Source organism: Onychostoma macrolepis, chromosome 22, assembly GCF_012432095.1.
Source record: "Onychostoma macrolepis isolate SWU-2019 chromosome 22, ASM1243209v1, whole genome shotgun sequence".
In the NCBI taxonomy this organism is placed as follows: domain Eukaryota; kingdom Metazoa; phylum Chordata; class Actinopteri; order Cypriniformes; family Cyprinidae; genus Onychostoma; species Onychostoma macrolepis.
In genome coordinates this window covers 14,691,869-14,701,494 of record NC_081176.1, presented here as the reverse complement: position 1 = coordinate 14,701,494, position 9,626 = coordinate 14,691,869, and the positions used below count along the sequence as shown (strand labels likewise).

Sequence of the window (9,626 nt, the reverse complement as noted above, 5' to 3'; positions counted from 1 at the left end):
GAGCTTCGCAGATGATCTTATATAATCAGTCTGTCAGTTCGCGTTCAAAGGAGAGTAAACGAATACCGCAGAAATGTGCACAGCTGCAAATATGCAGTTTGTTGTGGAGAAGAATATGTATCACAACGTTTATGTGTTTCTTTCTACAAAGGACGCATCTATTTAGCGGTTTAAACACATTGCTTATATGATGCTTTAAACACACTCATAAGTTTCCAATCTAAATCCATCACCCGGTGGTCTGGTTTCATTTGTAGGCGGTCTGGATTCAGTGCTAAGACTTGATTTTCATTTGGGATATCCAATATTTTTAAAGACTGATTGAGATTTGTTTCACTATTTTCAAATTCAACATTATTTTAAAACGTGCGCATTTTACTATGTTCTTACGTCGTAAACATAAATGTGGGTGGGACTAACTGAATCGTCACTGACGAATCATCATTTTTGACAAGGGTATGCTATGCACCTATAGGAAGAAAACTCACGTTAAATATATTTTAAAGTAAATATATGAAGTTATAGGAAACTGTACGTTTATTATTATTATCCTTTAATAAATATCATTCATTTGGAAAAGTACCAACTTCTCATTGGGTGGGCCACGGCTGAAAGTGGGTGGGCCTTGGCTCTGACTTTCTTCAACTAGCGTCAACTTGTTCAGACTGTAAAATCGGGGGAAAATTGGGGCAAAAATCGCGTAGTGTATTCCAGGCTTTACCAGTAAAGTCTGGTGCCATCACTGAGCTGTAGAGTGTTGCCTGTTTTTGCACAATAATATTCATAATTCCTCAACAGTTACATTACTAATAAATAAACGACTCCAAGTTAGTGATGAATATTTGTCTTTTAATCTATCGTCATATAAAAAAAGATAGAATATGCCATGAAAGTTCGCAGTATATCCACGAAAGAGAATCTGTCAGTTTCTGGAAAACCCAGTAACTGTCTCTTGAGCGTAGTTTGACACACCAGTAGAACTGTGAAGAAACACACAGATCATTCAGATTATTCTGTAGAACGTAACAATGTTAACCCATTCAACTTGTAAAACTAGGGTAAACGTACCTATTAAGCTCACGCACCCATGAAGCACACTTCCATATTTGAGATCAGATTTTTAAAAAGAAAAATATTATCATACTTGATGTCTTAACCAATTGATATGTTTGTTACTATATACCTGCTATGATTTCAAGTCAATCAGATCATTGCACGCTGAGATATGAGTCTCCATGTGTTCACACTGTCTGGCGGCCATTTTGAAAGCTGTCTAAAACTTTCAACAAAAGAGTAAATGTGCGGGTTTTTTTGTTTTTGTTTTTTAGATGTTTAAGCCTTTATTTTGGGTAAATTTCACTACTTACTGTAAAATTAAGAGATTAATGTCCAGACTTATGCATATTATAACCTGGAACTTGGATGTGGGAAATAATTACATTAGATCCAAAAGCGCAGATGCTACAGAACACAGCTGACTAGCTGTATAAGATTGTGTGCTACGCTAACATATTACTTCACAGGCATTACTGGCTTGTACTTTTACATCCATAATATTATAAATTGACAGTTTATTGCTGTTCTGTGGTTTTACAGTGCTGTAATTTTTAAACATGTTTGATATCCTGCGACTGGATAGAATCAAAGTCTGAAGCAGGGGAGGCCAGAAATGTTTAAGTGGGTGGGCCGACATAAAACCAGGTGGGCAAGGTGCGTGTAAGAAAACTGCATAATTGCCAACAGAAAATACAGCGCAAATGTTCAATGCACAACACTTCTAAAGCATTAATTAACATTAATTTTAATTTCAACATTTTCTAATAATTATTACAATTTAAATTTATCTGTTAACATTCGTACCTGAGCTAACAAAAAGTTGTAGCCTATTTTTATTAACTAACCTTAAAAATTTATTAATACTGTAACAAATGTATTTCTCATTGTTAATGTTAGTTAATGCATTACCTAACCTAAGTTTATTGTAAAGCATTACCTTAGTCTGAGACGACGGAGCTTCGCAGATGATCTTATATAATCAGTCTGTCAGTTCGCTCAAAGGAGAGTAAACGAATACCGCAGAAATGTGCACAGCTGCAAATATGCAGTTTGTTGTGGAGAAGAATATGTATCACAACGTTTATGTGTTTCTTTCTACAAAGGACGCATCTATTTAGCGGTTTAAACACATTGCTAATATGATGCTTTAAACACACTCATAAGTTTCCAATCTAAATCCATCACCCGGTGGTCTGGTTTCATTTGTAGGCGGTCTGGATTCAGTGCTAAGACTTGATTTTCATTTGGGATATCCAATATTTTTAAAGACTGATTGAGATTTGTTTCACTATTTTCAAATTCAACATTATTTTAAAACGTGCGCATTTTACTATGTTCTTACGTTGTAAACATAAATGTGGGTGGGACTAACTGAATCGTCACTGACGAATCATCATTTTTGACAAGGGTATGCTATGCACCTATAGGAAGAAAACTCACGTTAAATATATTTTAAAGTAAATATATGAAGTTATAGGGAAACTGTACGTTTATTATTATTATCCTTTAATAAATATCATTCATTTGGAAAAGTACCAACTTCTCATTGGGTGGGCCACGGCTGAAAGTGGGTGGGCCTTGGCTCTGACTTTCTTCAACTAGCGTCAACTTGTTCAGACTGTAAAATCGGGGGAAAATTGGGGCAAAAATCGCGTAGTGTATTCCAGGCTTTACCAGTAAAGTCTGGTGCCATCACTGAGCTGTAGAGTGTTGCCTGTTTTTGCACAATAATATTCATAATTCCTCAACAGTTACATTACTAATAAATAAACGACTCCAAGTTAGTGATGAATATTTGTCTTTTAATCTATCGTCATATAAAAAAAGATAGAATATGCCATGAAAGTTCGCAGTATATCCACGAAAGAGAATCTGTCAGTTTCTGGAAAACCCAGTAACTGTCTCTTGAGCGTAGTTTGACACACCAGTAGAACTGTGAAGAAACACACAGATCATTCAGATTATTCTGTAGAACGTAACAATGTTAACCCATTCAACTTGTAAAACTAGGGTAAACGTACCTATTAAGCTCACGTACCCATGAAGCACACTTCCATATTTGAGATCAGATTTTAAAAAGAAAAATATTATCATACTTGATGTCTTAACCAATTGATATGTTTGTTACTATATACCTGCTATGATTTCAAGTCAATCAGATCATTGCACGCTGAGATATGAGTCTCCATGTGTTCACACTGTCTGGCGGCCATTTTGAAAGCTGTCTAAAAACTTTCAACAAAAGAGTAAATGTGCGGGTTTTTTTTGTTTTTTTTTTTAGATGTTTAAGCCTTTATTTTGGGTAAATTTCACTACTTATTCTAAAATTAAGAGATTAATGTCCAGATTTATGCATATTATAATCTGGAACTTGGATGTGGGAAATAATTACATTAGATCCAAAAGCGCAGATGCTACAGAACACAGCTGACTAGCTGTATAAGATTGTGTGCTACGCTAACATATTACTTCACAGGCATTACTGGCTTGTACTTTTACATCCATAATATTATAAATTGACAGTTTATTGCTGTTCTGTGGTTTTACAGTGCTGTAATTTTTAAAGATTTCATATTATTGTAAAGTGAGCTTAAAGGGTGCACAACTATGAAAATCACACAGCTTCAGTGTGACATCAATAAGAAAAAGTATAATTTCATAGATATTGTTAATAATAGTTGTTCATATTAAAATATGTATAAACTTAATACATGACCTATTTATTTATTTATTATTAAATCTTGAAATTTGGAAAACATGAAATGTATTAAAAATGGTTGCTGCTCCAATTAAGCTCAGTGTGCGCTCTTTCAGCTCTTCCACACTGAACGTCGATGTAAATACTTCATAAACAGACTGTAAATATAAACTGATGGTTGTCACTTTAAGTTAAGTTAATCGATTTTTTATGGATTCTGTCGACTCAAATCTGCAGACTGGCTCTGATCTTTGGCAACTAGCATCAACTTCTCCAGACTGTAAATCTGTGGAAAATCAAGGCAAAAATCGTGTAGTGTATTCCAGCCTTAAGAGACTATAGATAAGTTGACATCCATTTAAAAAGAGGTTTCATAATGAGGCTAGTTTCTGTGTTCATCCCCATGAATGAAATGTTTTATTGGTTTATTTTATTTGATTTTTGAATGTGTTACTTAGCTGAACGTGGACTAGTATAGATGTTGCAATGTGCTCAGATGACACTTCATTATGAATATAACTGATCGACTTGAATGCCTTGTTGCTTGATTTTAGTGTTCTGGGTTTTTTTTTTTTTTTTTGTTTGTTTTTTTTTGTGTGTGTGATTGACTTTGTACCTTCAAAAAAATATATTTTTACAATTATTCTTTTAAATTTTCCTTAAAATAAACAAGAATTTTTAAGAAAACATGATGTGCGCTTAATGGGAACGGGGGTGTGCTTAAAGGGTACAAAAATGTACCCATTAAGCACAGCCGGACTAAGATATACTTCATTTGAATTTAATGATGTATATCTTAATTGAAATGCTTTTGTCATTTAAAATCAAATTAATTTTTTTGTGTGTGAGAGATTAATATTTTATTTTAACATAACTTTTTATACTGAAACCAATATCTTGTGCACTAAAATGTCTCAATGTAGATTTTGGTGAGCTTAATAGGTAAGTTAACCCTGTACCCAGTCATGACAAAATCATTAAAATCATAAAAACTGAGTAACTTAACAAAGACTAAAAGCTACTCCGTCCTCATTCTGTGGTTGTTTAAATGATATGCATTAAAAGAGTTTAGACTAATCTGAGCAGAAATCAGAAAAAAAAAAAAAAATAGGAAACCAGCAAAAATACTTTATAGTGATAAAGCGAAAAATATGTGAAGACGAAGATATTAGAGGCCCATGCACTGATGTTTTTCACAATGTGTGACTTTGTACACAAACTTGAACCAGACCAGTTCAAGCCAACTAACCCACAGCTGTGAGAAAACAGACCATAGCAACACAATGAAGACATTAAATACAAATACAAACCAAAAGACTCACTACGACACACAGCATTACATAAGTTTTATATGTCAAACAGTACCGTTTCTAGGCATAGGCGAGCTAGGCGGTCGTCTAGGGCGCCACCAGCTGAAGGGGCGCCATTGAGCGCACGTACTGGCACTACATCTTATCAGGGTTGTGATAAAGAGTGGCACGGTCACCCTGAAATATGACTGCCGCCCCCACTGGATCCCCAACATCATTGGGCTAGAGTACTGTCAATCTGACGATGCCTGTATGCCATTGGATCAGAGCGCTGTCAGTTGTTGCCTGATTGTTGCATGCTTGCATTTGGAGCGCTCATCAACGCCATTAGATCAATGGGCTCTGTTAGTGCTTTGGCAAGGTAACGCTTTTTTTTCCGCCATGCAATAAAGTTAAGTTAAAAGGCCAATTTTAAATATTGGTACAGTAAATAAAGTGCACAAAATCAGTATTTTGTTTAGGCAGTATTTGTGGCAGTTGATGAATCGGGTTGCGAGATTTGTCCAAAAGGTGTGCGTTTTGCCAATGCGCAAGGATCAGCGTGTCATGTAATATTCCCATATTTAACAGCCAATTAAAAAATATTGGTATAGTAAAATTCACCAATTCACAAGATCAATACATCCTTTGTGGAGCTTAATACATCCTTATGGAGGTGTTGAAATGCTGATCAATTCATTCACTTCTAACACAGCACTTAATGGGAGATGCGTCATACACATAGAGGGCAGAGCGTCGCGTTATTTAAAGGGGAAGTTCACGCGTAAATGAGTAGCAAAGGATTATTAAGTAGCTGCATTGATTACTTTTATGCCACTGATCAGGCTTTTATATGTAGTTTGGGGCAACAAAGGGTTTTATAGGTTTGACTGAAATAATAATGCAATAACTGACACTTTAAATCAATGTTTCAAGCAACAACAACAAAACAATTGAGCAAAAAACAGATAAAGACAAAATGTAGCCATTTATAGTATCTAAACATGTATCCAAATCCAAATGTAATAAAATTAATTAATGTGTGATTTATGTGTAAATTATGTGCAATGTCTTAGCTACTAGGGATTGTTACATAGGGCTATATAGACATCTAGTGGCAACACAATGATATTACAGATAATAAATTGTGCAAAATGTTAATCTTATGTCAATTTATAAATAATGCATTCAGATTTGTGGAACTCTATCTCCACAAATCAGTGTCGTTACTATGACAACCAATTTGAATGTAACAAGAAACTGGTGTCTGAAAAGAATATATATATATATATATATATATATATATATATATATATAAAATTTAAAAAGAATATACACACATATATATATATATATATATATATATATATATATATATATATATATATATATATATATATATATATAATTTGGGGTGCCAATAGGGATTTCGCCTAGGGTGTCAAATTGGCTAGAAACGGCCTGATGTCAAATACAGAAGGCCTATTTATTGGCATTGAAATATGTTAATAAACCCTTAAAACATAAACTTACAATTTGATTATTAACACCACACATAAACAAAAAAACAAATAAGCATTTACATATTTCACGCTTAAGGTAAACAAGCATCCAGTCAATAAAGACGCAGGAAACATAAAGATTGTTCACGCCACCTTACGTTATTACATTATAACACCAAGCTTTACAATATTTGAACTAATGCATAAATTCAAGTTATATTAATTACATTTTTTTTAAAATCGCATAAAACAATTCATTTAAATTACAGTAGTTCATAATATTTCTTTTTCCTGTTTTTTGACTTTGAAAAACATTTAAAAAATCTTCATTCCCCTTCGTGATTTTACATCATTATGTGTATAAAAGCCCAGAGTCAAAGAATGAAGCCACTCGATATAAACATATAGAATTAAGATTTAAGATTTTATTTACAAGACTTAATTATCAAAACAAAAGCAAAGTCATCCTGAAAACATTGCAAATTTTGTATTACATGCATGTTTAGGTAACAAACATCAGTCAATTTTTAACAGCAGTCAAGCTAACAATATTTTACTCATTATTTAGCACAATATACAATACGTACTATTAGACTCTATGAGGTGATTTACTCCTGATTATATTTGTCTAGTTCTTGTCTTTGGCTTTTGAAAAGGAACAAAAGTGTTGTTAGTCGGGTGAAACAGGCGAAACGTCAGAAAACTACAAAATAAAAGATAAATTAGCTTTTAATGTACAAGTCAAATAATTGTATTCACTAAACACATTCACTAAACGAGTGTTGTACCTCGTCATCATTTGTGCTGTAAAGATGCTCCAGTTTCTCATCTCGACATCGTTGACATCTTTTCTTACACTCTTGAAGTTTGAACTGAAATAGGCCTAAAACAGCACCATCATTACTGATTAAACATTGTACAGTCGATCATTAAAGGAATGTAGTATTAAACATTTAAAAGAAAGATATATTATATTTACACATGTAGAAACCTGAAATCTCACCTATTGTTGCCAAAAACATCACAATATTTGGTATGAAGTACACAATTATGAGAGATTGCTGTGTATTCGGACATTGCGAGTTATTTTTCAGTTCTGTCTGATTGTGATTTCGAGCAGCTTCTTCTGAACAGAAAATACAAGGGTTTAGTGTTTGGAAATCCCTAACATGCATCAGTTTTGCATAGACCTCTGATAGAAATAAAGGTTAAAATACAAATTGAATGTAATATGTACATGATAACTGCTTTTAGATCATTCATAGATATAACAACAGATCAAACTGATTTGTCAAAATAAATTTATACACACTTACCAGTGATGTAAAGTCTGATGCCATTTCAGAGCTGTAGACTTCTGTTTAGTTTTGCACAATAATATATTCCTAATTCATTAATAGTTACATTCCTAATAAGTAAATGGCTAAAAGTTAGTGATGAATATTTGTCTTTTAGTCTTTGGTCTACGTGAGATCGTGTAGAATCTAATGAGAAAGTTCGCAGTATCAGCTCCGGAGAATCGGTCAGTTTCTGGAAAACCCAGTAAATGTCTCTTACACCAATCTGACAGTCTAAAGTCACGTTTTCACCCATTTATCAGTTAAACGCTCTGTATTTTGACACACCAGCAGACCTGTGAAGAAACACACAGATCAGATTATTCTGTATAATTTAACACTGAACAAATTCACTTTTTTAAACTATTCAATCCTTACAAAACCAATAAAATCATAAAAACTGAGTAACTTACCGAAGACTAAAAGCTGCACTGTCCTCATTCTGTGGTTGTTTAGAGGATATACAGTAAATAGTTCACACCAATCTGAGCAAAACTGCTTCTGCAGAATAAAAGAGGAAACCAGCAAACACACTTAATAGTGATGAAATCGAAGACGAAGATACCAGAGGCCCATGCGCTGGAACTTTCCACAATGTGTGACTTTGTACACAAACTTGACATATCAACCAGACCAGAGTTGAAGCCAACTAACCCACAAATGTGAAAAAAAAAAAACAGACTTGGAGCAGACGACTGCAGCAAGAAAATATAGATACATTAAAAAACATAAAAACCAGAAGTGTGAACTTCAGAAGAGTGACAGCAGCACTCAGCATTACCCAAGTCAAGTTTTATCCATCAAATATGCAACACAGATTATTGATTGACAATGAAATACATTAATAAATTATTTACACAGCTCATAAACATACAATCTGCATATTAACACCACACACCGACACAAACATTTTCTTACCAATCCAAATGGGAAGTTGCATATTGTTTTATATACAGAACAGATATTAATATTGTTAAAATACTTAATTTAACCTACTTTGTTTTTAAACCATTTTACAAATTATGATTGAAGGAGGTTTCATCAGATTTAACTCACTTAGGTGCAAAATTGTCCCCAGAATATGGTATAGTTGTACACGCACACACAATTTAGAGCAAACAAATGAGCATTTATCCACCTTTTTTAGCATAAGAGCGGCACGGCCGTTTGTGACTTGACTGTGCCAGGCTTCCAGTTATTTAACCCGTACAAAACAAGTGTGCCTCACACATCCTGAAAAGTGAAGCCAGAACATTTCCATTGCCATCTGCTGGCTGACTGCATTACAGATCATAAACCCGCCTTCTAAACCAATGGCATGTGAGCCAAAATAATAAATCAAAATTACACTTCAATTGAATTTTTCCCAAAGATGGTTCCCACAAGAAGCCGGAGAAGCCGAATATTCACCAGAAGAGACGGACAGCAGCTCGTAAGTGTTGCGATACTTAGTCATAGATCTGTTGTTTAAATTATTTACCTGCTGTTGGGAAGGAATACTTTCGTTTCCTTCTATTTCTATTCTGCATTTTCGTTGAGGTTTCGTTGTTTGATTGCACTTTCTGTTAATTATAATAATTTGCACCTCGGCTAAGAAGGAACCTGGATCATTTTCAGTGCTCCTTGCTAGCGAAGTGTTAGTTTCGTCTTGAGTTATTTGCACAAGGCTATTGGCTGGGCCAATCAGAAGCCGCCACAGCGACTGTAAAAGTATTTAAACTGCCTGTTCGCTATTACAAGTCGG

At 34.1% G+C, this 9,626-nt stretch overlaps 1 long non-coding RNA gene across 2 annotated transcripts; it reads right to left on the bottom strand.

Annotated features, from left to right (window-relative positions):
* Positions 1 to 6,950: 6,950 nt before the first annotated feature.
* Positions 6,951 to 8,549, bottom strand: LOC131530816 (uncharacterized). 2 transcript variants are annotated; one of them, XR_009268503.1, is made up of 5 exons: positions 8,296 to 8,549; positions 7,862 to 8,178; positions 7,549 to 7,671; positions 7,334 to 7,428; positions 6,951 to 7,190 (listed from the first exon to the last, which is right to left on the bottom strand). It is a non-coding gene; the product is annotated as an uncharacterized LOC131530816 (long non-coding RNA). The 2 variants fall into 2 exon arrangements; XR_009268502.1 differs by having other exon boundaries at positions 7,549 to 8,178.
* Positions 8,550 to 9,626: the final 1,077 nt, after the last annotated feature.